General features: G+C 40.4%; 1 protein-coding gene across 4 annotated transcripts in view; it reads left to right on the forward strand.

Moving 5' to 3' along the window:
* The window catches only part of MARK1 (microtubule affinity regulating kinase 1), a 159,077-nt gene that overhangs the window by 1,334 nt on the left and 129,834 nt on the right, over positions 1 to 27,909 (forward strand). The gene's annotated exons all lie outside the window — the stretch shown is intronic.

Consider the following 27,909-nt stretch of genomic DNA (forward strand, 5'->3'; position numbering starts at 1 on the left):
TTTTATATTTTGTTTTTGTTTCATGTTTTACCCCCCTCCCCCACCCCCCATGACCTGGAAATAGGCCCTTAGCAAATTTTCCAGCTAGTTTTAAGGAGCTACTGGGGTACTAAGTTTTGGTCTGTTGTTCGGAGCACTCTGGTAGTCTGCTTAACTCGGTCAGCCCTCCTGCCAGTGACTTCATAGGCTCGGTAAAATAAAATAATGAAGTGCTTTGGCATTCTTAGACAAAAGGGATGGGAGACAAGAGATACAAGCCCGCTTGTGAAGCCTTGGAGGGATGTGTAAACATTATTTAATCTTGGAGAGAAGGGGAGCACAGAAACTTAACCGAATTATATGAAGAGAATAGAAATTCTAGTAAGAAACCATTTTTAGAAGACCCATGAAGATGCTTCAGAGTATGCTTTTGTCCTCTTTAGTGTTGTTCATTTAAAATAGTAAAGGTAGTGTAAGGTTGCCTTTCTCATAAATTATAATGTAATTTGCATCATAAACGTTTTTTAAAATATAATTTCTGCATAATTTGGAGAGATTGAAGGTCAGAGAAAAAGGAAGAATTTGTTTAAAGTTGATTTTAAAGCCAAGTTGATACAGGATTTTTCTAAGAGGGACTCAAAAAAATTCTTGTCATTCACAAGTGTGAATGAAAAATAAGACAGATGATGACCCTTGTTTTATTAACAAAATACTGTGTCTGTTAACCAAGGAGGAGTGTAAAAATGCATTATTTGTATTTTCTTTTGGGTTTTGATGAGTAAAACTCTTCTCTTGTTTGAAGGTGGTGTTTTATGCAGACATGAGATAACATTAAAGAAATACGCGTCAAGGAATAGTACAAAAGCCAGCATGTTTGTAAGACTCCTCCCAAAAGATTTCTAAGCTAAGCAGTTGTAGTGTACAACATTTTGCTGTACCTTCTGAAGACAATTATACTGTGTAAAGTCATTTGCTGTGTTTCTGAATATTATTTCAGAGTCACTTTTATGGTCTCGCCCCTTATTGTGTTGGCTATAACTGAGTCTCCAGATCTTTGCCCACATCCTAATTTTGTTCTAATTGCTGTGGAAAGTGTCCATTGTACTTCAGCTGTTAATCAATAAGTATGCACTGAACTCTGGTTTTTAGCTTTAAGGGAATATAGAATAGTATTTTAGACAAGGCCTCTCCCCTCAAGGAGCTTACAGAAGAGGTAGATGGAATCCTAAACAGTATACCATATAAGGTAGTGTGTACTAAGAACTATATTGGTTTATAAGTGTTCCAGGTGTTTACCAAAGGGCCCACCACTGGTGATGTCTCTCTTTATTCTCCAATTGGTAGTAAATGACAGTATTGATCCTTACCTCTCAGGGATGAAGAATAGTAACACACCTGCTTGTAAGCTAATGTGTTACTGCTAATATGGCAGTCAAAGTGTACATTTGTTTGTAGTCATTTTGATTAAGTGATTGATTTTAAAACATTTGTGAAAATTTTTATATTTATATGACTATTAAAGGCTTCCACGTCTTTTGAAATATCTAAAGATAGCTAAAATCTTATATTCATCTTATAAATTAAAAATCAAGAAATTTGTTTTTTTAAAAAGGCATCTTGATAACATATGGATTTTGCGTCCTTGGGAAAATGTACTATCTATTCTTCCCAATATGACTAATGGACACTCAGGATAAATTTAAAAATTCAAAAGTTGAATGTTGTAGCGCTGATTTCTTATATACTGCTACTGTGTATTGTAGAGTGAGAAAGAATTGCTTTGCTTTGAGAACATTCTCTGTGTTCTTTTTCAGGAAGATTTTCTTAGATGAAGGCTTTGTGTGTGGCTTATAATATGGCCTCAGCGAAATACAGCCAACCAACCAATGATTAACTTTTTTGAAGCATTGAACAATTTGTAATAAAATAGGAAAGACATGTTGCACATAATACAATTTACACAAAATGTGTTTGATTTTATGGTGTAAAGAGCAAGTCCAGAACAAAATATGTATTTGAAAGATTTCTCTTTTTTTCTTATGTTAGATTATACGTGGATAATTCCAGCATGAATGTAAATAATATATTAGTATTACTATTATGTGCTTTTAAATGAAATAAAATTTTTTTACTGTTTTAGAAAAACTCAATTACGATAGTCTTAAAAATATTCATTTTATTTGAAAGAGAGATAGCAACAGAGAGACAGGGATAGATCTTGCATCTACTAGTTCATTCCCCACATCTTGCAACAGCCAGGGCTGGGCTAGGCTAAAACCAGGAGCCAGGGACTCAATCTGGGTCTCCATTGTAGGTGGCAGGGACTCAAGTATTTGAGCCATCATCTGCTGCCTCCCAGGGTACACAATAGCAAAGAGCTAGATTGGAAGTGGAGCCAGGACTGAATCCCAGATGCTCTGATATGGGATCTAGGTGTCTCAAGGAGCCACTTAACCATTAGGCCACATGCCCACCTCATATTATGGTAATTTTTACAGGTCAAAAATGCCCTGACTAGTTTTCTGTGATGAAATTTTGATCAATCTGAAGGAAGCTAATTTGACTGTTTCTTAGGATGTTTGAAAGTTGAATTAGGTTATATTCAAGAACTGTTAAAACTATTGACAGTGAGTCTTTGGGTAGATCTGAAATTCAAGATGGTAGCTTAAGTACTTCATGTGACTAAGTTATCCTTCAGTAGTTTGTCCTCTGGAAGTCACTGTTAATAGCTTGAAAAGGAAAGAAGAGAGCAAGCATTTGTCACTACCCCTGTGTTTATGCAGTACCATGTGCATCCCCCTTAAGTCACAGTACCTGTCACATTGCCTCCTAATTGCTGCCTTTGTCTCTTTTTTTCTTCAAGATTTATTTATTTATTTGAAAGGCAGAATTACAGGGAAGCAGAGAGAATGAGGGGTCTTCCTTCTGCTGGTTCACTCCCCAGATAGCAGCAATGGCTGGAGCTGGGCTGATCCAAAGCCAGGAGCCAGGAGCCAGGAGTTTCTTTTGGATCTCCCACGTGGTACAGGGGCCCAAGGACTTGGGCCATCCTCTAGTGCTTCCTAGGCCATAGCAGAGAGCTAGATTGGAAGTGGAGCAGCTGGGACTCGAACCAGTGACCACATGGAATGCTGGCACTGCAGGCGGTGACTTTACTCACTACATCACAGCGCCGGCCCCTGTCTCGTCTCCTTTGTTCTTTATTGCTGATGCCCAGCATAGTTATTAGTGGTAGTATAAAAGAGATCAATACTGTACTATTCCTCCTTTTCCCCACTTATTATCTAGAAATATTAGGGTCAGTGGTTACGAGTGGATGTAGTATGTTACAACCTGAGAGACTGAAGCATTTGGAAGCAAAGTGTAGTGACCTGCCAGAGGTTATAATGCATCTCTGATTCTTGTCTACTCATGCTGTTGTTTCTCGGAAGTGGGTTTTTTTTTTTTTTTTTTTTTTTTTTTTTTTTTTTTTTTTTGTCTCAGAGGTTTTAGAAGAAGATATGAAATAATGTAAGTTATGAGGACTAGGGTATCCCGTCTTTATCTCTACTTCTGGATCTTGATTATTTCTACTGTGTGGAGTGTCCAGCTCTTTCCCCTTTTTGTCAAACTTACAAGTGCTGCTTTGTAAATTGGCTCATGGTTTTAACAAAACTCCTGAACTGATGGCAGCCAACATTGCTGTCTGTTGTAGCTGAACACTGGTGTGTGTAAAAGTCTATGCTAATAGTGTCCAGTGTGGATGTGCAGGGCAGTCCATTTGGAGAAGAAATTGCTGGTGTCAATGACTTCATTTCTGACTTACATGCTTGTCTTTTTTTTAAAAGCTCCTGTAATGTAAAAATAACCAAATAACTGACTTTTTATTTTTTTATAACGTACTTTTTTTCTTTATTTTTAAAGATTTATTTATTTGAACATCAGAGTTACAGAGAGAAAAGGAGAGGTGGAGAGAAGGAGAGAGGTCTTCCATCCCTTGGTTCACTCCCCAATTGGCCGCAACAACCGGAGCTGTGCCAATCTGAAGCCAGGAGCCAGGAGCTTCCTTGGGGTCTCCCACGTGGGTGCAGAGACCCAAGGACTTGGGCCATCTCCCACTGCTTTCCCAGGCCATAGCAGAGAGCTGGATTGGAAGTGGAACGGCTGGGACTTGAACCAGTGCCCATATTGGATGCCGGCACTGCAGGTGGCGGCTTTACCTGGTATGCTAAAGTGCCGGCCCCAGCCAAATAACTTTTAAATTATTAGTCTCTTTTCCTCTGCCGGCGCCGCGGCTCAACAAGCTAATCCTCCACCTTGAGGCGCCGGCACACCGGGTTCTAGTCCCGGTCGGGGCGCCAGATTCTGTCCCGGTTGCCCCTCTTCCAGGCCAGCTCTCTGCTGTGGCCAGGGAGTGCAGTGGAGGATGGCCCAAGTGCTTGGGCCCTGCACCCCATGGGAGACCAGGATAAGTTTCTGGCTCCTGCCTTCGGATCAGCGCGGTGCACCAGCCGCAGCGCGCAGGCCGCGGCAGCCATTAGAGGATGAACCAACGGCAAAGGAAGACCTTTCTCTCTGTCTCTCTCTCTCTCTCACTGTCCACTCTGCCTGTCCAAAAAAAAAAAAAATTAGTCTCTTTTCCTATATGAGACTGTAGGGGACATTTTCTCTCTCTCTCTCTCTTTTATTTTTTTAATAATTAAACTTATTTGAAATGCACACACACGTACACACACACACTACAGAGGAAGAGGGAGAGATCGTCCATTTGCTTGTTTACTTCCCAGATGCCTGTGTTGTGACTGGGCCAGGCCACAATCAGGGTGGGGCCTAGAACTCAATCCAACTCTCCCCTTTGGGTAGCAGGGACCCAGCAACTTGAACTATCACCTGCTGCCTCAGCGGGTGTACAGTAGTGGGAAGCTGGATCAGAAGTGAAGTTGGGGCCGGCGCCGCGGCTCACTAGGCTAATCTTCCGCCTGCGGCACCAGCACACCGGGTTCTAGTCCCGGTCGGGGCACCGGATTCTTTCCCAGTTGCCCCTCTTCCAGGCCAGCTCTCTGCTGTGGCCAAGGAGTGCAGTGGAGGATGGCCCAAGTGCTTGGGCCCTGCACCCCATGGGAGACCAGGAGAAGCACCTGGCTCCTGCCTTTGGATCAGCACGGTGCGCCGGCTGCAGCACACTGGCCACAGTGGCCATTGGGGGGTGAACTACTGGCAAAAGGAAGACCTTTCTCTCTGTCTCTCTCTCTCACTGTCCACTCTGCCTGTCAAAAAAAAAAAAAAAAAAAAAAAGAAGAAGAAGTGAAGTTGGGGCCAGCGCTGTGGTATAGTGGGCTAAGCCTCCACCTGCGGCACTGGCATCACTAATGGGCACTGGTTCGAGCCCTGGCTGCTCAACTTCTGATCCAGCTCTCTGCTATGGCCTGGGAAGGCAGGAGAAGATGGCCCAAGTCCTTGGGCCTCCTGCTCCTGGCTTTGGATTGACTTAGTTCCAGCCATTGCAGCCATTTGGGGTTGAAGACTTCTCTCTCCCTCTGCCTCTCCCTCTCTAAGTGCCCTTCAGATAAATAAATGAATAAATAAATCTTTAAAAAATCATTTATAAATCCAGATACACTGATATGGGAGGTGGGCATCCCTAGCAGCGACTTAACTGTTCCACCAAATGCTTGCCCCTTTTCCACTTTTCTGGATGAATATCTTTAGAACTTTCTTAGTGAAGGATTTTCAATCATAATTTTTCCTTATAAAATCTTAAAACAGGGCCAGCAATGTGGTGTAGTGGGTAAAGCTGCTGCCTTCAGTGCCAACATCCCATATGGGCGCCAGTTCAAGTCCTGGCTTCTCCACTTCCAATCCAGCTCTCTGTTATGACCTGGGAAAGCAGAAGATGGCCCAAGTCTTTTGACCCTTGCACCTGTGTGGAAGACCCAAAGAGGCTCCTGGCTCCTGGCTTTTGATCAGCCCAGCTCCAGCCATTGCAGCCATTTGGGATGGAAAATGTCTGTCTGTCTGTCTCTCTTTAAATTTGCCTTTCAAATAAATAAATCTTTAAAAAAAAATCTTAAAACACATTTTACCCTTATTATTGAATGATATCTTTGCCCAGATTATAACCCTAGGTTGACAGTTTTATTTATTTCACTCCCCAGAAGATAATGTTCTGTAGTCTACTGATAACCATTGATTCTATTCAAAAGTCATCTGTTAATTGATAGATGATCTTTTCATCTGCTTTTGTCAGGTTCTTCTTTTGGGTATAATTTCACTACAGTACATTTAGGTATGTTTTTCTTTTCATTGAAGCAAGAGGAAGCATCCAGTTTATGGTGAAGCTTGAGTGGAAGAAATGTGAAATCATTGAGACTTTACAAAAAGTTTATGGGGACAATGCCTCAAAGAAATCAGCAGTTTATAAATGGATAACTCATATTAACAAGGGAAGAGATTATGTTGAGGATGAAGCCCACAAGCAGATCATCTACATCATTTGCTAGAAAAAAATTAGTCTTGTTTGAGCGTTAATTGAAGAGGACTAGCAGCCGAAACAATAGCCAGCACCACTGACATATCCATTGGTGCAGCCTACACAATTCTGACTGAAAAATTAAAGTCTGGGAAACTTTCTGCTTGATGAGTACCAAAACTGTTGGATAGATCAGTTCCAGATAAGAGTAGAGTTTTCAAAGGAAATTTGAGACAAGTGGGATCAAGATCCAGAAGCATTCTCTAAGAACTGAAGCGGGAAATGAAACATTGGCTTTACCAGTATGATGCTGAGCATAAAACATAATCAAAGCACTGGCTACCAAGAGGTGGAAGTAGTCCAGTCAAAAGCAAAACAACTGGTCAAGAGCAAAGGTCATGGTAATAGTTTTTAGGAAACTATCTTTTAAGCAGTATTTTATAGTTTCCAAGACACAAGTCTTTTGCTTCCATGGTTAAATTTACTCCGAAGTATTTTATGCATTTTTTTTTTATTTGACAGACAGTGAGAGAGAGAGACAGAGAGAAAGGTCTTCCTTCCGTTGGTTTACCCCCCAAATGGCCGCCACAGCTGGCTCTGCACCGATTCGAAGCCAGGAGCCAGATGCTTCCTCCTGGTCTCCCATGCAGGTGCAGGCGCCCAAGCACTTGGGCCGCCATCCACTGCCTTCCCAGGCCACAGCAGAGAGCTGGACTGGAAGAGGAGCAACCGGGACCAGAACCGGCACCCATATGGGTTGCCGGCACTGCAGGCAGAGGATTAACCAAGTGAGCCATGGCGCCAGCCCCTGCTTTTTGATGCAGTTGTAAAAGGCCTTTATTTTCTTAATTTCCTTTTCAGATAGTTTCCTATTATATAGAGCTATACAACTGATTGTTGTGTGTTGATTCTTCAACTTTGCTGAATTTGTTGGTTAGTTTTGTCAGTTCTTTTGAGTGTGTAACCTTTCCAATTTTCTACATATGAGATTATCTCAGTTTTAAGCAGATTATTTTATTTATTCCTTTCTGATCTTTTTATTTCTTTTTCTTGTCTAATTACTCTGGCTAGGACCTCAGTACTATTATTATGTTGGCTAGAAATGACAAGATTGGGCAAACTTGCCTCGTTCCCAATCTTAGAGAAAAACTTTGTTTTCTATTGTTGGATATGATATTAGCTACATTTTTAAAAAAGATTTATTTTACTTATTTTAAGGATAGTGGGTAGAGGAGAGAGAGAGATTGATTTATTGATTGTTTTTCTTTCATCCATTTGTTCATTCCTCAAATGGTCGTAATGGCCAGGGCTAGAGCCCTGAAGCCAGACTGAAGCCAGGAGCCAGGAGCTTCTTCCAGGTCTCCTATGTGGGAGCAGGGCCCAAGGACTTAGGCCATCTTCCACTGCTCTCCCAGGCATGTTAGTAGGGTACTGGATCAGAGGTGGAACATCCAGGACTTGAACCAGCACCCATACTGGATGCTGGCATTGCAGGCTTTGGCTTTATCCACTCTGCCATAACGCTGGCCCCAGCTACGGGTTTTAATATATGGTCTCTAGTATGAAGTAATTTCCTTTATTACTGTTTTGTTGAGTGTTTTATTGTGAAAGGGTGTTGAATTTTGTCAAATACTTTTACTACGTCTTCTGATGATCATGTGATTTGTATCTTCCTTCTGTTAATGCCGTATATTACATTAACTAATGTTGGTATGGTAAACTCTCCTTGGATCTCAAGAATAATCTCACACGATTATGGTGTATATGCTCTTTTAAATTTCCTATTCAGTTTGGTTTGGTTTGTAGTTTTCTTTCTTTTCATTCATTCTTTCTGTATATTTTTTTCACTTATGTTCATTAGGATTATTGGTCTATAGTTTTGTTTTAGGTAATGCTGTTTCATAAATTTCATAAAATAAGTTAGGAAATGTTCCCTTTTAAATTTTTAGAAGAGTTTGAACAAGATTAATGGTAATTCTTTAAATATTTGTGGATTCTTCAGTAAAGTCATTTGCTCCAAAGGCCCAAGAACCAGGACTCTGATGTCTGAAAGCCAGAGAAGATGGATGTCCCAGCTCCAGAAGAGAGAATTCACCCTTCTTCTGCCTTTTTGTTCTTTTTGGACTGCCAGTGAATTGAACGATGTTTGCCAAATTGAAGAGTATATATTGTTTGTTCAGTCTGTTGAAACCTAGAAAGGATGCTTTATCAGGTATCCAAGTATCCCTTAGCCCATCCAGGTTGACATATAGGTTATTTGATTTTAGTAATCATTTGTTTCTTCTATGTCATGTACTTTATTGGCATATAATTATTCATGATGGTTTCTTATAATCCTTTTCATTTCTGTGGAATTAGTTGTAATGTCTGATTTTATTTGCTTGAGTCTCTTTTTTCTTTTTTTTTAAGATTTATTTATTTATTTGAAAGTCAGAGTTACACATAGAGAGAGAGAGGAAAGGCAGAGAGAGAGAAGTCTTCCATCCGATAGTTCACTCCCAAGATGGCCACAGTGGCCAGAGCTGCGCCTGTCCGAAGCCAGGAGCTTCTTGCGGGTTTCCCATGTGGGTGCGGGGTCCCAAGGACTTGGGCCATCTTCTACTGCTTTCCCAGGCCATAGCAGAGAGCTGGGTCGGAAGAGGAGCAGCCAGGACTGTTCGAGCCCATATGGGACGCCAGCGCTTCAGGTCAGAGTGTTAACCCACTGCTCCACAGCGCTGGCCCCCTCTGTTTTTTTCTTAGTCAGCTAAAGGTTTATCAGTTTTGTGGATTTTTGAAAAGCCAATTCATAATTTCATTGATTTTTTTTCTGTTTTTCTATTTCATTTAGTTTTACTCTAATCTTTATTATTTCTTCCCTTTTGCTAATGTTGGATTTAGTTTGCTCTTCTTTTTCTAATCCTTGTGGTATAGATTTAGGTTGTTTACTTGAAATCTTTCCTTTTTTTCTATGTAGACGTTTTTTAATGAAGTCACCATAAACTTCCTTTTTTGTATTACTTTTGCTGTGTCTCATAAGTTTTGGTATGTTGTGTTTTTGTTTTCATTTATCTTAAGATTATTTTCTAATTTCCCCTTTGATGTCTTCTTTGACCCACTGGTTGTTCAAGAATGTGTTGTTTAATTTCCACATATTTGTGGATTTTCCAGTTTTGTATCTGTCATTAATTTTCAGTTTCATTCCATTGTGGTCAGTAAAGACACTTGGTATGATTTCAATCTTAACTTTGTTAAGATTTGTTATGTGACATGTTATCTATCCTGGAGAATGTTCCATGTATGCTTGAGAAGAATGCATATTGTATGACTATTGAGTAGAATGTTCTATATATGTCTGTTAGGTCTGCTTGGGTTATAGTGTTGCTAAAGTTCTCTATTTCCTTGTTGATTTTATTTGTTTGTTTTTTGGTCTAGAGTTCTATCCGTTATTCAGTGGATAGGATATTGGTATATACTTTTCAAAAATATTTGTTTATTTAAAAGTTATAGAGAGGGAGAGACAGAGAAATCTTTAATCAACTGGTTCACTCCCTGGATAACCGCAATGGCCTTGGCCAAAGCCAGGAGCTCCATTTGTATCTCCCACTTGGGTGGAAGGGGCGCAAATTCCTGGGTCATCTTCCACTGCTTTTCCTAGGCAATTAGCAAGAAGTTGGATGGGAAATGCAGCAGCTGGGACTGGGACTGGCATCCATATCTGAAGCCAGTGTTGCAAGCAGTGGCTTTACCTGCTATGCCACAATAACGGCCCCAGATATTGGTATATTCAGTCATTATTGTGTTTCTGTCTGTTTCTGCCTTTAGCTATGTCAAAGTTCGATACCTATATTTAGTTCTAATGTTGGGTGCATATATATTTATAATTGTTACACCTTCCTCTTGAATTGACTCTTTCATCTTATGTAATGTCTTTCTTTGTCTCTTGTGTGGCAGTTTCTGACTTAAAGTCAATTTTATCTGATACAGGTATGGCCATCCCTGCTCATTTGGTTACTCTTTTCATGGAAGATCTTTTCCCATGCTTTTACTTTCAGCCTGTATATGTATTTAAATCTAGAAAGAGTGTCTTACAGATAGCATGTAGTTGGATTTTGTTTTCTTTTTTCTTTCTTTTTTTTTTTTTTTTTTTGGACAGGCAGAGTGGACAGTGAGAGAGAGAGAGAAAGGTCTTCTTTTGCCGTTGGTTCACCCTCCAATGGCTGCCGTGGCCGGTGCGCTGCAGCCAGCACACCGCGCTGATCCGATGGCAGGAGCCAGGTACTTATCCTGGTCTCCCATGGGGTGCAGGGCCCAAGCACTTGGGCCATCCTCCACTGCACTCCCTGGCCACAGCAGAGAGCTGGCCTGGAAGAGGGGCAACCAGGACAGAATCCGGCGCCCTGCCCGGGACTAGAACCCCATGTGCCAGCGCCACAAGGCGGAGGATTAGCCTAGTGAGCTGCGGCGCCGGCCGGATTTTGTTTTCTTGATCTATTCAGTCATTCAGTCTTTTGATCAGACATTTAATGCATTTAGGTTTAATCTAATTAGTGATAGGGGAGAACTTATTGCCATTTTGGTAATTGTTTTTTGTCTTTCTTGCACCTCTTTTGTCCCTCTTGTGCTCACTTCTAATATGTTCATTGATTTTTTTTTTTTTGTCGTGACATCTAAAATATGCTGGCTTCTGTCAGCATACAGAAGCGATGCCTTTGGCAGTCGGCAGTCCCCCCAAAATTGCATGCATGCTACATTGTTTTCCCCCAATCTGTTGAATTTTCAGCCTTATCAATCATATTTAATTTCATCAATTCCATATTAGTAAATGTTCTAAGATTTTTCTGTCAAGCCAATCTTGCCTTTTTAAATAGTCTTTTGGTGCTTGCTTATTTTTATGATTTTATCTTCATTTCCCTAAATATTTAATATATAATTATTTACATTCTGTTTCTGGTAATTCTGTTATCTAAAGGCCCTGGAGTTTAGGTCTTATATGCCTACTAATTCTTATCCTTTGTATTTGTTTCTTTTTGTATGTGTTGGTCTTTGTTGGTGAGTTCCTATTTACCTAGTTTTTATCTGTGTGAAACCTTGGGACTAAACTGAGAATGCCTTCCTCCAAAGGGAGTTTGTGTTTCCTCCTACTGGGATGCCCTACTGACGTGGGACACTTGAGTTTCCTATAGGGATCCTGGCCCCATGAGAGTTATTTGTTCAGCTCTCTCACCATGTCCTTGGGCCAAAGCTTAGATACTTGACCCCAGAATAACTGGCTTTTGTGGAAGCTCTCAGCTGTTTACTTGTTTTTTTTTTGAGGGTTGTTTGTTTTTGGTTTGTCCTTGAATGACTTCTCTTACTTTGTTTTAATAAATTTACTTTTTTTTAAGGATTTATTTATTTATTTGAAAGGCAGAGTTACAGAGAGGCAGAGGCAGAGGCAGAGAGGGGGAATGAAGGGAGGGAGGGAGGGAGGAAAATCTTCCATCCGATGGTTCATTCCTCAAAAGCTGTAACAGCCGGAGCTGGGCTGATCGGAAGCCAGGAGCCAGAAGCTTCTTCCCGGTGTCCCACTGGGGTACAGGGGCCCAAGGACTTAAGCAATCTTCTTTGCTTTCCTAGACCATAGCAGAGAACTGGATCAGTAGTGGAGCAGCTGGATCTCAAATCAGTGCCCAGGATGCGGACATCGCAAGCAGTGGCTTTACCCACTACACCACAGTGCTAGCCCCAAACTGTGTTTTATCTTGCCTAGTTTGTTGCAAAAAGACTGGAATAGTGGGTGATTACAAATTTCCATATTTACATGATTTTGTTACCTTCAACCATATATGCATACTTAAAAATGTGCACAATTTTCTGTTTATGTCTTCCATTTCAAAAATTTTAGTAGCTTTTGGAAACCTTTTGTTGTAGTTATTTAAATGATTAGTTTTTAAGAGCAGTTAGTTGTTATCAGGAGAAGTGGAATTTTGCTATCAAACTTTTACAAAAACTTTCACATAATTATTGGATAAGTGAAATATAAGCATCATAATTAAATATGAATACTTCATTGCTTTCATTTATGTGAAGTGCCTTTAGCCAAGACTGTCACTGACATCAAGTATTAATTTAACAAACTAAACCTGTGACCAGCCCTTCAGTTTTCTTTATAATAAATTGTTAAGCCAAAATTTAAAAAAATCTAGAAACATTCATTCATATTATGTGATAGTAATATTTTACTAATCACTGGAAAATTTGTGCCATTATAATTTAATGCTTTCAATTTTTTTCATTTAAAAAAGAACTTTAAAAAATATATTTATTAGAGAGTGAGAGTAAACAAGCAAGCACAGTCCCTCCACATGCACTTAGATATCCGCTTGGGACATCCACTTCTTAAATGGCCACTATGGCTGTGCTAGGCTGGGGTTGGAGCCAAGAGTCAAGAATAGGGCAATTTAGGGGCAGGCATGGTGGCACAATGGGTAACTCACAGCTTGTAGTATTTGTATCCCATGTTGCAGTGTTGGTTTAATTCAAGTCATGGCTCCTCCACTTCTAGTCCAGCTTCTTGCTAATGAATCCTGGGAAGCAGAAGAGGATGGTTCAAATGCTTGGGCCCTGGTGGGATTCTTGGCCCAGTGGATGGAATAGATATCTCTGTTACTTTTTCTTTTGGAGTACAAGGAAGTAAAGAAATACGCATTAAAAAAACGCAATCCAGGTCTCCCACATAGATGTCAGGAGCTCAACTACTTGCGCCATGGCTGCTGCCTCCCAGGATGTGCATAGGCCAGAATCTGGAGTCCAGAGCCAATGGTGGTATTGAATTCCAATGGGGGACACAAGAGTCTTCACTGAGGCTTAACTGCTAGATCAGATGCCTGCCCTCATCTTGTTAATGTTTTGTAATGTACAAAATTATTTGTAAAGTAATTCAATTTATGACTCTTGTGGGAGTCCCTACTTAAAAAGTATAGTGACCTTACTAAAGAAAAATAGTTAGTTAGCATTGTTCTTAATTGTTCTGTGTGTGGAGCTTTCTCTTTCTAAGAAAATTGGAAATACTTTGAATTCATGGAAATACTTTGAGGCCTTGAACCTATTTCTAACATTACTATGTATATTATGTATTACATAGTATATTCTTTGACCTATTTTTTGATATTCAACACTTTAGTAAATCAGGGTCTGTTTATTCATTTATTCTCAAATAAAGTGAGTTTATAAACCACCTTGGAAGATGGTTTCAAGTTCTTATTCCTAATTTCTGCTTCCTCTCATTCCATGTTCTTATTCAGTTTCTCTAGGATGAAGTCCAGGAACCTCTCTTTCTTATGATCCATAGGTAATTCTGATGCAGGTATCCACTGACTAGGCTTTGGAAAATACTGATTTATGTTATGATTATTATATTGTAATAACTCAACTTTTGACTAAAATGAAAGAAGAGTTATATAGTCGGTGGTTGTCTTATAGAAAGTAGAGTGGGAGAAATGACAAATCAGTCCTTTTGTAAGTAATGACAATAATAGAAAATACCAGGGAATTGTCTGATTTGGAGGTAAGAAGGTATGTGTATGGCACTTGTAGTTATGAGATAAAAGAAGGGACTAATAAGAGGAATTCTATATTTTCCTTCCTCTTCCAGCTTTATGTGGTTAACCATATTGTTGGAGGAGTTCACCTATGGCTCTTCAGGTTATAGACTGAATATTTCATCCAATAAATTATTTAATATTTTTTGATTGCTGTATTAGTTTAGTTGGGGAGTAAACAAATCAGAAGCTGAGAAACAGCCCAGAATTTTAGTGAACTGCCTTTAAGGGATATGGTAACAGGTTAGCCTGGCTACCTTTTCCTTTTGGAATCAGCAGTGCTGCTTTCACAATTTGAAAAGAGGGTTTGCTTTTATTTCCTTTTCTATTCATTTCATCACAATTGAAGACGATAGGGTACAAAGGCAAATGAAACCTGTTCTCTGCTCTGCAGTGACTCAGAGCCTGAAGAGGGAGAAAGCCACAGAGACAAACAAGTGCAGCAGAAAGTTCCTGTTTCTTGTCATCTGACTGATCAGAACACAGAACAAAGAAGGAAAGGGGAGGCAGGAAGGGTGCTCAGGACAGCCTTTGGACTAAGGCCTGAAAGATAAGTACTCCTTCACCAAAGGCTCCATAGAAAGTTGAGTTGGCGGGAAGTAGAGGGTACTGGGCTGATGGAATTATGCACAGAGGCCCTGCGTGTGATGCTGAGAGCAGAGGAGCCATAGCCTCCTGGAAGGCAGCATTTTGCAAGAGAACCTAAGCGGAGTAGGCAATGCTTTGCATGCTTCAGCAAGAACTGGTGCGGGAAGCTGCCATAGCCTTTGGGAGTTATTAAGTACAGGGTCAACATGGTTAGGTTTGTATTTTCTTTGTGCCTGTGTATTTTAGAAATGTTCTGGTTTTTAAATTTAGTGGGCTACCTTCTATGGCCCATGGCAGAGCTTTTAATAAAACACTTATGGGGGCCAGCACTGTGGTGCAGGGGGTTAAAGCCCTGGCCTGCAGTGCTAACATCCCATATTGGCGCTAGATAAAGAGTCCTGGCTGCTCCACTTCTGATCCAGCTCCCTGCTAATGTGCCTGAGAAAGCAGTAGAAGATGGCCCAAGTGCTTGGGTCACTGCACCCATGTAAGAGATCCAGAAGAAGCTCCTGGCTTCTGGCTTCGGATCAGCTCATCTGCAGCCATTGCAGCCATTTGGGGAGTGAACCAGCAGATAAAAGACCTCTCTCTGTGTGTCTCGACCTCTCTCGGTAACTCTGTCTTCCAAATAAATAAAATATGTGTGTGTGTGTTTTTTTTAAACACTTAGGAAAGCATAATTTGGCACACTCGGAGAAGGATTTGGTAAAGAGTAGATGCCAGAACTAGACAAAAGTCAGCCAAACTTCAGCTGAGCTCTTTTGAGCCTTAGTCTCAACCTGGCCTCAACTTTGGCCTTTGGTGTCCCATCTTATCCTTGCTGGACCTGCACAGCCCAGTCATTGCAAAGAATGCTACTCAGTCAGTTTAGGGAGATATCACCCTTGATATGTGACCACCTTGATATCCGATTGAATTCTTTAGCCCCTTACTCTTGGTGTGCCTTCTTTGTAATTTTCTATCCACTGACCCCCTCATTCTGCTTCTTGTTTACAAATCCCCAGTCATTTTGGCTGTATTCAGAGTTGAGCCTGGTCTCGTCTCCTCTTGAATTGAGTCTTCCTTACTGTTTTAATAAGTCATCAGAATAATTTTTTTAACACCAGTTAAGAAAAGATAATACATTTCATGATGAAATCCCTTTCACATTTCATTGTGATGCTCTGTTTTTGTTTAAGGTTAGCGAAGTCCCCGGTTATCATTAAACAATCAGTAAACTAGAAAGTAGAGCTTCTTTAGATTCAGGGAAGAAGAATAGGGTGAAATAAAGGGGCTAAGAGAGGATTTAGCAAATGCTGGGATTTGTAATTCATTGTCCTTTAATGGCATTCTTTGTGATTTTGATCAGTGGCAAAAACAGTTGACCTAAGGGAGAAGATTTAGCTGCTGCTTCATTCTGATTTAGATTTATCTCTTTTATCACAGTTTTTAAACTTCAGTTACTTTAAGAAGGCATTATTGCTATTTAAAGATAGTCTCCAATCTGCTTGTCTTGAAGAAAAGAATCTAGGGATAGAAATCTGAAAGGTATGGTGCTAATGACTTATTAGCCAGTTTATCTTGGGTGAGTCACTTCACTTTTCTTCTTTATGTTTCTTAACTGGTATCTGTTACTTTGGTACTTATCTATAAACTGCCTTGCATAGTTTTCTCTCTAGAAATTATTTATCAACTGAATAGCACCACTATATCATGTCACTGTTAATTCTCTCTCTCTACTGCTTAAATACCAAAAAGTAGAGGGAAATAAAATACAGAAAAAAAGTTCATGGAAAATTATGTTAAAAGATAAATTTGCTTTGGTGCAAACAAAAATTGAAATCCTTGCAGTTTTTTCACAGTATGCATTTTTTTAAAAGATTTATTTTATTTATTTGAAAGGCAGAGAGAGAGAGAGAGAGAGAGAGGCAGAGGCAGTGAGATCTTCCATTGCTGTTTCAGTCTCCAAATGGCTGCAAAACCTGGGCAGGGCCAGGCTGAAGAAGCCAGGAGCCTGAAACTCCATCAAGGTCTCTTAGGTGGGTACAGGGGCTCAAGAAGTTGGACCATCTTCCACTGCTTCCAGGCACATTTAATCCTCTGCACCACAATGTGGGCCCACACAGTATGCATTTTACATGACCTTGAAGACACCTAGTATGTGCCAGTGGTTGCATGTTTAAGCCCGGGGAATTGGCATTTCAATGAATTCTTAAATACCAGTGCCTGGAAGGCATCCTAAGGGGAAAAGTCTTAAATACAGAAGGCTGGGCATGGCTTGGTGATGGCTTCCACCTTTCCCTTGTACCTTCTTCTCTCCGGAAGAAGGGGCAAAAACGGAGGACAGGAGAGAGTATGTTGAGGAGACTGTACTGCCTTTCTGCCGGAATTGAGGATCAGGTTGTTAATTCTCCATTGTGTGCCCTTTGTGGCAGTACTTTCAAACTGTACTGTATTTTTCTTAACGCTGCACAGTTCTTGAGACCAAGAATACTTTCATGACTCCAATAGCAAGTGAGTAGTGGTTTTGAACACTTTGCAGATTTGCTTGCTTATGCTGGGTTCAAAACAACCAGAGTATGTCAATAAAATACAATTTCCTTCCTGTAGGACTTTCACAGTTCAGTATACACAGTAACAACTCAGTAGATGTTTAATATAACATATAATATATAACTCAGTAGATGTATAGATATATGCAATTAAGATTCGTTCTTTGGAAATGCTGAATTATTTTAAAATCTGAGGTAGTGTAATAAAGAGCAATATTGGCTTTTTATATTCTGATCAGTTTTTATGAACTTAGAGCACTTTATGAACTTATGTATTGGAGACCCGTCTCCTCATTTTCATGTACATAAGTTAAAATTTCAGTGTACTTCAAAAAACTTTATTTACAAAGTGAATTGTCATTTAAATTGGCATGATTATTAGCTTATATTAGGGAATAATTTCTGGATTTTGTTAGATTTATTGACTGAAGGTCTTAGAATCAAGCTTTGATTACCAGAGTCTTAAATTAAGTCAAATATAATGATTTAAGGAACAAGCAGCTGTGTAGTTTCTGGCAGGAGTTTGCTATAATGTTTTTGTACTTGCGGGAATGAAAGAATTAGGAAGTTTCGGAAAGAATTTAACACCACAATTTTAGGTGCAGATTTGGGCAGATGTTTTACTCCCTGGGGACTCAGTTGCCTTAGTGTGTAATGTCCTCTGGCAAGCAGTAGGGAAAAGCCTCTTGAGTTTTATGAAGAGTAGGGGAATACCTTAGGGAGGAGTGCCTCTGCGTGCAAACACAGGCTCAGAGCCCTGCCTGTCTCCTGTATCTCAGCCCCAGGCTGTCTGTGGGGGCAATAGGGGTCTTCCTCCTCTGTATGCATAGTTCAGAAATAGAGACCAGATAGCTTCTTGTTAACTACAAATTCACTGAAGCGAGACTCCTTCAGTGAAAATCCCAGCCACGCCATTTCTTAGTTGTGATCTTGGGAAGCCATTTAACTACTTTGTGCCTCAGGTTCTTTATCTATAAAATAGAATAACAGAAGTGCATATATTATAGTGCTGATGTGAGGTTTAGCTAACTGAATACATATAAATGCCCTTAGAACAGTGCCTGGCACCTAGTAGAAGCTATGTAAGTGCTAGCGGCTGTTGCTGTTACTGTTATTGTTGCATTTAGCTGAAAGTTGGAAGACATCAGAATTTTAAGTGTATCTCAAGATTACTGGGTTATACATGATTGTCACTTTAAAAAATTCCTGTATTCTAAGCCATGGATTATATTCCTCTCACACTAAGAAAAATGTGAAATTGGACTTTTCTGTTTTACTGGGATACTTGTATTGAGTGTATAAGAACTGAATTATCTGCACATGGCTTGGTGAACAGGGAGTTGGAGCAGGGTGCAGAGTGGGTGAGCTGTTGAGTGACATAGGTGTCCTCTGGGGAAATGGACAGAATAGTGTTGTGTCATATTGACGAGCACAAGCTTTGTAGCTAGGACATCCCAGGAGCTTCTTCCCAGCTCAGCCTCATACAAGATGTATAGCAGTGGCGTGTTTCCTTACCTGAGAATTGATGATAACACATACTTGGTTGGATGGTTGTCTAGTTTAAGTTAGTAAATTGATATAATGCAATTTGATGTAATAGTAGTCATCAGTGATGGTACCAAACCAGCAGTTTGAAAATGCACAATTACTGATCAGAGTACAATGATGAAAATACATAACAAGATTCATGTTTTCTGGGTTCGCTTTTTCCCAGGCTTACCATTTTCTTCATGTTAATATGTTAATTCTTGAGACTGTTTACAAATATACTTGAATTTTTTACTGCTTTAAACATGTTAATGGAATCTTTCTCTTGAGACTGCATTGATTTTTACTGAACCCAAATATTCAGGCAAGCCTTACGTCAGGGATTTACAGGTTGAAGAGACTTTTGATAATGTCATTGAGTATGCAGAAATACAATGTTCTTCTATAGTTGTCTTTTCTGAATCATAATGCTTTTGTTTTGGCCTCTTAGAAATTACAATAGCCTGACAAGAAAGGTTGCGGTGGAGTTATGAGAAACTCTTCCAATTCTGCATTTGTTTTACATCTCTTTGAGGAAAGATGTTTATCTTTCTAAAAATAATGCTTAGTAGGTTTTTTTACTCCAAGGACTTAATTTCACATTAGTCAGGTTTACATAATGGCAACTTAAATTAGAAATACAATCCCATGTTCAACTACCTTTTAAAAGTAAGAACACTGAAATTTAACTTATGTTATTAAATCAAAATTCAGTCAAGGAGGCAGAATCCTATAGAATAAGGCTTTTTCACTATGGGATTACACTTACACAGACATGGGAACTGGCTAAGCATTCTGTGTGGTTGCTGCTTCAGTCTGGTATTAAGAGGTTGGCAGGCATCTTAATACTGCAGGGCTAGCAGTCAGTAAAGAAGGTGACTGTGATGTGAGGGAGGAAAAGCACAGACTGGAACTCATGTCTGTCTCATTGCTTTGTCACTTCTAAGTGGGTGACCTGCAGGAGAAGGTGTGTCCTTCATCAGAGTTGCCTGTGCAGCTGGATCAGGATTCAGAGCAGCCGAAGCAGGTAATCCAGGCGGAGCTGAAGGATCTTTGAGGCCTGGCTGCTGCTCCATGCCCGCAAGTCATGCCAACACATCAGCTATGGTAGGCATGACTTGTGGCTGTGTCTAGCCCTGCAGTGACCTTCAGAGCATACAAATGGCTACTTTTCTATATCTGCCTTCCAAATTTTGTGCAGATTTCTCTTGTGGCCAGTAACTATTGAGGAAGGAACAACACAGTAGCAGCCATCAATGCCTATCCCTGTCAGCTTAACCCCCACCCCTTTTTTTTTAAGATTTATTTGTTATTTACTTGGAAGAGTTAAACAGAGAGAGAAGGAGAGAGAAGGAAAGGCAGAGAGAGAGAGAGAGAGAGAGAGAGAGAGAGAGGGCCTCCATCCGCTGGTTCACTCCGTAATTGGCTGCAACGGCCGGAGCTGTGCCGATCTGAACCCAGGAGCCAGGAGCTTCCTCCGGGTCTCCCACGCAAGTGCAGTGGTCCAAGGACTTGGGCCATCTTCCACTCTTTCCCAGGCCAGAGCAGAGAGCTGGATCAGAAGTGGAGCAGCCGAGACTCAAACCAGTGCCATATGGGATGCCGACACTGCAGGAGGCAGCCTTACCCGCTACGCCACAGTGCCGGCCCCAACCCTTCCTTTTAATTACAGGATAAGGCCACGCTTCTAATAGTTATATTTAACTTCTGAAAAAGATAATAGAAAAATCATTCTTTTGCATCATAAATACAGCTATCCTAGATATACCCAAAATATGCTTTCTCCTCAAAAGAAGATAAAAAGCCCCATTACCCATTTTTGGATGATGTTCATTTCTCCTCTCAGCCACACTTTCCTTTCTATGCCCTATACTGTCAATATTAGCGTAAAAGTTAACTAATATTGACATTTCAATGTATGGCGGAAGAGAAATGAAAAGGAAGAAAAGGATTGATTAATATGTACACAAACATATGCATACTAAAATAAGGAGAAATACTTTTTTAAGTGTTACAGTTGTTTCTGCAACTATAATGTTATGGTCAAAACACATGGTCATAGATGATATTTATAGTTACCACAGTCTACTACTTCCATATTCCCTTTGCCTTTGGAAATGTTTCATATGATTATAGTTCCTTGCCTGGTAAAGTAAGTTGTACCTTCATTCCTGAAGAGTTTGGGCCATCAGAGGTCTTGCCTGTATTGGGTAATTAGACTTTACCATTGACTTAATCTCAGGACATGAGAATAAGAAGAGGTACCCCAGAGAATCTTCCATGTTTTAGATATACTACTACTTAACAGTCATTATCTAATAATCAATTTTCCCTTAAGAATCAGGATCAGTCACCCCAGCCAGTATGGTAACCTCCTTTTCCTGTTGATTCCTTGACACAGTGAAGCAATCTCAATTTGCAGTTTAATGGATTGTTGTTATGATATCTGGTGGAAGCATTTCTCCCTAGGCATTAAGACTTCTAGACTAGCAGAACCCAAAATTTCAGGGGCTAGGAAAAAAATTCACTAGTGAATCACCAAAGGGTAATAGTGAAAGGAGCTACTCCCATTTCTTTCCCTTGATTCCTGGCCAGAGAGTTCAGCTATGGGAAAAGTAGTACCATGTATTAGTCACTGACCTAAAAGTACATGATGCATCCTGGAAGATGCTACCCTAGCTCCACAAAGGCTGGTCTTGTAACAAAATCTTCGAAAGGCTGTTCCATTGTTGTATCAGGCAGGCTGTTTCAGGGTTTTAGGGAATATAGTAAGACTGATGAATTCTACAAGCATGGGCCCATTTTTTTTTTGCTTCATTTGCTATAAAATGAGTTTCTTACTTAGAAACAATGCTGTGTGGAATCCTTAGAGGGTGGAAAACTATCATGATGGTAAAAATTTATTCTGAAAGTCTTAGCAGTGGAGATTTGGGCATAAGTGTTGTGGGCAGAGAAGACAATGTTGAATCTGTAAGTGTCTGTTCTAGTGAGAACAATAGGAATAGATATGGCCGGCGCCGTGGCTCAATAGGCTAATCCTCCGCCTTGCGGTGCTGGCACACCGGGTTCTAGTCCCGGTCTGGGCGCCGGATTCTGTCCCGGTTGCCCCTCTTCCAGGCCAGCTCTCTGCTGTGGCCCGGGAGTGCAGTGGAGGATGGCCCAAGTGCTTGGGCCCTGCACCCCATGGGAGACCAGGAAAAGCACCTGGCTCCTGGCTTCGGATCAGCGCAATGTGCCGGCTGCGGCGGCCATTGGAGGGTGAACCAACGGAAAAGGAAGACCTTTCTCTCTGTCTCTCTCTCTCTCACTGTCCACTCTGCCTGTCAAAACAAACAAACAAACAAACAAACAAAAACAAAAAACAAAAAAAAACCCACCAAAAACAAAACAAAACAAAACAAAACACTGACCATTCTATATTTTCTATGATGAAAATGGTCAACCTGCTACCAGGTAACTGTTCAACCTCTCCTCCCAGTCTCTATGGTGCTATAGGTATGGATTTAGATAGTATAAGGAATGGAGCTGGAAAGCTGGATAGCAGGAGTTTGGATCAGGAATATCTCATGCATCTTGTGCCTTCAGGATCTGCTCAAGCCTTATCTAGCATGTACCATTTCCTTTTGAAAGTGGAATGTTGTGCTGTGCTTGCCCAAGTTTTTGTCTTGATGCATCAGAAAACACCCAGGTCATAATGGGAAGCTTGGGTTGAATGGTGACTTGGTACCCTCTTGTCAACTATTTGTTCTTTACCTGGGCCCAATCGCAAGCCAATAGCTGTGACCCTCCCCCCCCCCCCCCCACCAAAGAAAATGTGGTTATCTGCAGAGGATGACATCTCTTTGCTCTAGAATCCTGAGTCTAAGCCATAATTCACTATAGAGCTGCACCAAAGGCTCATTACTAAATTTCTGTTGGCCACAAACACTTCAAGCCCCCATGAATCTTCTGAGTGTAAGTGCCTGAGCAGCTTGCATGACAGCCTGGGCATATTGCAGAGCCATTCAAACTAGCAGGTTTTCAGATTACCTGTATTGGTGATGAAATGTCCTCCCTTCAAAATCAGCACACAAGGTGCCCCTTTCTTTGTGGTATGTTTTGACCCTGGAACAAATACCTCAATATGTGCCAGACCACTAAACTGAGAATTTCACTGAGGAGGCAAGCCTCTGAATTTCTGTGGGCTGTATTTCCCTCTCCTACCCCTGCTCTGCCTCTGACATGTTATATCCAGTCAGGTGTCTAGAGTAGTGGATACCTCCTTCTCTGTGGTCCAGTCATTGTATCATCAACATAGTGGACCAGTGTGATGATCTGTGAAAGGAAAGTGATTAAAATCCCTGTGGACTAGGTCAATGGTTCTCAACTGGGGGACAGTATTGACTCCCAGGGAACATTTGCCAGTGTATGGAGACTTTCCAGGTTATCACAAGTGGAGGTTGGGGGAAACTACTGGTGTCTAGTGAGAGGCCAGTGATGCTGTCAACATCCCGTAATGTATAGTACAGTCCCCTACAATACAGAATTACCTGGCACAACACATCTGCAGTGCTGAGATCGACTAATCCTAAGGCTCGAGTTTGAAGTAGCTCTGGGGAAAGATAGTGAATGAAGCAGTAAAGTGCTTCAGATGTTCTTTAGTTACAAGTGTAGAGAAAAAAGCACTCAGCAGTTTAGCAGCTGCATACCAGGTGCCAGGGGCTGTGTAGATTTGATCCAGCAAGGAACTCACATCCAGAATAGCAGCTGTTATTGGAATTACCAACGGATAAAGTGTTTTTTTTTTTTTTTTTTTTTTTTTTTTTTTTTTTTGACAGGCAGAGTAGATAGTGAGAGAGAGAGAGAGAAAGGTCTTCCTTTTGCCGTTGGTTCACCCTCCAATGGCCGCCACTGTTGGCGCACCACGCTGATCCTAAGGCAGGAGCCAGGTGCTTTTCCTGGTCTCCCATAGGGTGCAGGGCCCAAGGACTTGGGCCATCCACCACTGCCTTCCCAGGCCACAGCAGAGAGCTGGCCTGGAGGAGGGGCAACCGGGACAGAATCCGGCACCCTGACCGGGACTAGAACCCGGTGTGCCGGCGCCGCTAGGTGGAGGATTAGCCTAGTGAGCCGCGGCGCTGGCCTGATTAAGTTTTGATAATCTGTTCTGACTTGCACAATCCACAGAGGTGATTTGAGTGGAGACGTGGTAGAATTACTGTCCCTCCATCTTTTAAGTTCTTTATGGTGGCACTTATCTCTGCACTTCCTCTAGGAACTAACATTAATGTTCATTCACCATTTTGATAAGCCCAGGTCATTCTAATGGCTCTTTCCCAGTAAAATAGCTCTTCATTCACAGGCCGGGAAATAAATACATAGGTTCTGAAAGGTGATGAGTTATATTCCACCTGTGCATTCTAAAATTGGGGAAGCAGCCACCAGTGGTTTTGGAGACCCTCTGATACCAGTGTGAGCTCACCTGGTTCAAAAGTTTACTCATCATCTGATTTCCATAAACTTAAGCTCTGAGAGCACAGTGGAATTCTGGGGCTCTAGCAATTATTATTACTTTGGATGTTTCTCCCATATAATCAGTGCATAATCACTATAGCAAATTGCCATAGTTCCCATTAGGGAAAGCCAGGAGGAAGATTTATGTTATGCATTTTGGGGTATAAAGCAGTGTCCTTCAAGGATACTTGATTCAAGGGACTCTGTGTCTTTAAAATAACTCAAATCTGAGAGATGTTTGAGAGGTTGTGACTTTGTATTTTCATTTTTGGCACAGTGTGAGCTGCAAAAACACCTGACCTAAAAGGAGAATAACATTTCTGCCTTCCAGATTTGACAGTTTCAATTTATGGCAAATAATAATGCAGACCCCTGGAGGGAAGGAATTTAAGGAAATGTCGTCGCAGCTTAGTTAAGTTGATGGAACAAAACTACCACAGTTTTGAGTGGTATATTGAATACAAAGAAGTTGTTATTGCCACTCATAGGGACCATGGGGTCATTTAACTTTTCTAGCTGATCGTATGTACAGTCCTATCAGTTATTTTCTTGGTTTAGTTACCCATGAGGTACAGCTGAGGTCAAAGCCACTGAGTAGGTGCACAGACTCTGTACAGTCCAGGGGTCTCCACTCCTATAGATTAGGGTGTGATAGGTGTGCCCTAATGTTGTGGGACACAGCAGGTTGACTAGGTTTTATATGCAACTGCATGAACAACACATGATGAGGGTTTTCCTGGCTTTTAAGGGGTTGAAATAGTTTTGATCAAAATTTAAATGGGTTTTGTGCATTTAGAAGGATGTGGCTTTTGATAACTAGTCATGCAAGGAGGTGATATTGTGTAATTTTTGTTGTTAGTTTAAACATAGAAATTTTTTTAAAAATTTTGGCTATTCAAAACAGTGATTTTGGCAAATAAAAGGTGTCTGAATGTGGTATCTCTTTTCCTAAAAAAATTTAAAAATGAAAATCTAATTTAGAACAGTTGGCTGTATATTAGTACTCAGCTCTGTTGTTTGGTTTTCATCCTCTGTAGTATGCAGGCATCCAATAATCACTTCAAAACTGTTTAAATTACAAATGTTGATATTGTCAGATAAAAGATTGGATAGTTTTAAATTGATGTTAATAACATTTACAAATATGCATTTTTTGGAGTACAATTCAGTTAGCTTTGATAATTAAGAACTTACTATGATTAAAGTTCCTTTCTACCTTAGTTTAATTAGCACCCGCCCCCTTCTAGAACTTGATATAAGTGAATCTACCTGGTGAAGTTTCCTTTATTTACCTTGTCTGTGAGATTAATCCATGCTATATGCATCAATAATTTATTTTTGTGAGTAGTATTTTATTGAATGAATATAGCAGAATTTGTTCACTCATTCTCCTCTTGATGACATTTGGGATGTTTCCATTGTGGGGCTATTTGGAATAATGCTGTTGTGAACATTCTTGTACAAGTCCTTGTGGGCTTATATTTTCATTTTGTTTGGGGAAATATGTAGGAGTAGGAATGTCATGTTGTAGTAAAGGCATATTTTTAACTTTATTTATTTATTTATTTATTTTTTACTTAAAAGAGACAGAGACAAGCAGAGAGAGATCTTCAAGGGCGAGTGTTTGGCCTGGCAGTTAAGATGCCCGTATCCCACACGTGAATACCCAAGTTCAATTCCTGGCTGTGGCTCATGACACCAGCTTCTTGTAAATGTAGACCCTTTGAGGCAGTGGTGATGGCTCAGGTACTTCACAGAGATCTTCCATCTAATCTGTCATTCCTTCAACAACTGGGACCAGGTCAAGTTGAAGCTAGGAGCCTGGAACTCAATCTGGGTCTCCTACATGGTGATAAACCATCACCTGCTGCCTCACAGGGTGTTCCTTAGCAGGAAACTGGAATTGGGATTAGAGTCAGAACTCAAACTCAGGCACTCCAAATGGGATGTGAGTGTCCTAACTGCATCTTAACATCTAGGCCAAATGTCTGCTCCATATATTTTTAATTTTAAAAGAAAGTGACAAAAATCTTTCCCAAGGCATTGTACCATTTTTATACTTCTACTAGCAATGTTTGAGAATTTTGGCTGATCCACTTCAGTATTTGGCCATTCTTTTTTCTGTTTTAGATATTTTAATGAGTACCTGTAGGTTTCTCTTAGTGATTTTCAATTTGTATATCCTGAGCAGAGAGAATACCTAGCATTTCAGGTGGGCCCGAACTTGGCATATTTGAAGAACAGACAAAAGGTCTTGTTGTTTGAAAAGTAGTCTAAAATGCGGCCAGATAGATAGGGAGCCAGGCGAACAAATCCTATAGTTTTTTATAAACCTATGTAAGAAGTTTATTTTTTTCTAAGTGCAGTAGAAAAACATTAGACATATTTAACTGGGATAGAGATAATTGCACATGATCTAATTTGTGTTTGAGAAAGATTACTGTGGCTGCTTTGAGTAGAATGAATTTTTGAGGGTGGGGAAAATGCAAAAATGAGAAGCAGGGGAAATCATTGGGAGGCTAGCGCTCTATTAAAGCAAGAGATGAGTTAATCAGGATTGTACAAAAAAGGAATGGATTTGTGATATGTTTTGGATTTAAGGATGACTAAATTTGCTTCTCGGACTTGATATAAAATAGGGTGAGAAAGAAAAGAACCAACATTCTTGATTTTTCACATGTAGAGCCGTCTACAACTAGATGATAGATGAGCAATGCTATAAGAGGAAAACATCTGGAGTTGGAAATTGAAAGTTCTGTTTTGCCATAATAAATTTGAGGATAATTAGAAATCCAAGTGAAGATGTCCTGTAGATAGCCATTGATAAACATGTCTAAAATGTAAGGAACGACCGCAATTGGAGATAAAAGTTCAGGAGACACATAGTAGAGATAATATTGAAAGTCACCTAATTGGATAAATTCACCTAGAGAACACATAATACAGCTAGAGAAAAGGCAGGAGTACCAGAAATGCGGTGTTCTGAATTATCATTGTTCCCCACGCCCTATCTTGCTACAAACACATAGATTCTTAAAGTATAACTTTTAAAAGGTTTACTTACTATATAACTGAGCTTTAAAGGAGAAAAGAATGAAGAGAAATTAAAGCTGGAATGGGGAGCCGCAAGCTGAGAGCCTGACAGTCCTCAGGGCTTTTGAATAAGCACCAGGAGCTGTGGTCTCACACCCCAGGGGAACAGATGTGGCATTAGTAGCATCACTGGAGCTAGAGCCTGCTGTGTGAAACTCAGTGCCTTGAGAGCTGTCTTCCTGCAAAGAAAACTAGAACAGTCTCTGCTCCTTGTTTGAGGGAGTTGACAAGCTTGCCACCTACTTAAAGCTTTAAATTTAAGTAGGGTGGGGGGAGGGGAGGCTAGTCTAAATAAAAACTCCAGCTCTATACTGTATGTAGAATAGAAACCCCAAAGTAAGATATTAACATTAAAATAGCTTTATGATTATGGTAGACATAAATGAAAAAAAAATGCTAATAGAACTACTTGTAAAATCTGGGCATCATGTGACTGTCACCAGAAAAACAAATAATGGATTATTTGGGGAGAGTAACCTCCTTTGGGTGGAGGTTAGCAAGCACAAAAACAGAAATACCACACTAGAAGTGGAAATAATGGAACAATTGAAATAAACTAGAATATAATTTTTAATATAGAATATTTTAAGAGGCGAAAGTTAAAGCCACAATGAAATAATATGCATATTGGAATTACAAAGGAATTACATAAGTGAAATACATAGTCACTGAGATTGGAAGCAGAGTA

Source organism: Oryctolagus cuniculus, chromosome 13 (genome assembly GCF_964237555.1).
Source record: "Oryctolagus cuniculus chromosome 13, mOryCun1.1, whole genome shotgun sequence".
Classification (NCBI taxonomy): Eukaryota; Metazoa; Chordata; class Mammalia; order Lagomorpha; family Leporidae; genus Oryctolagus; species Oryctolagus cuniculus.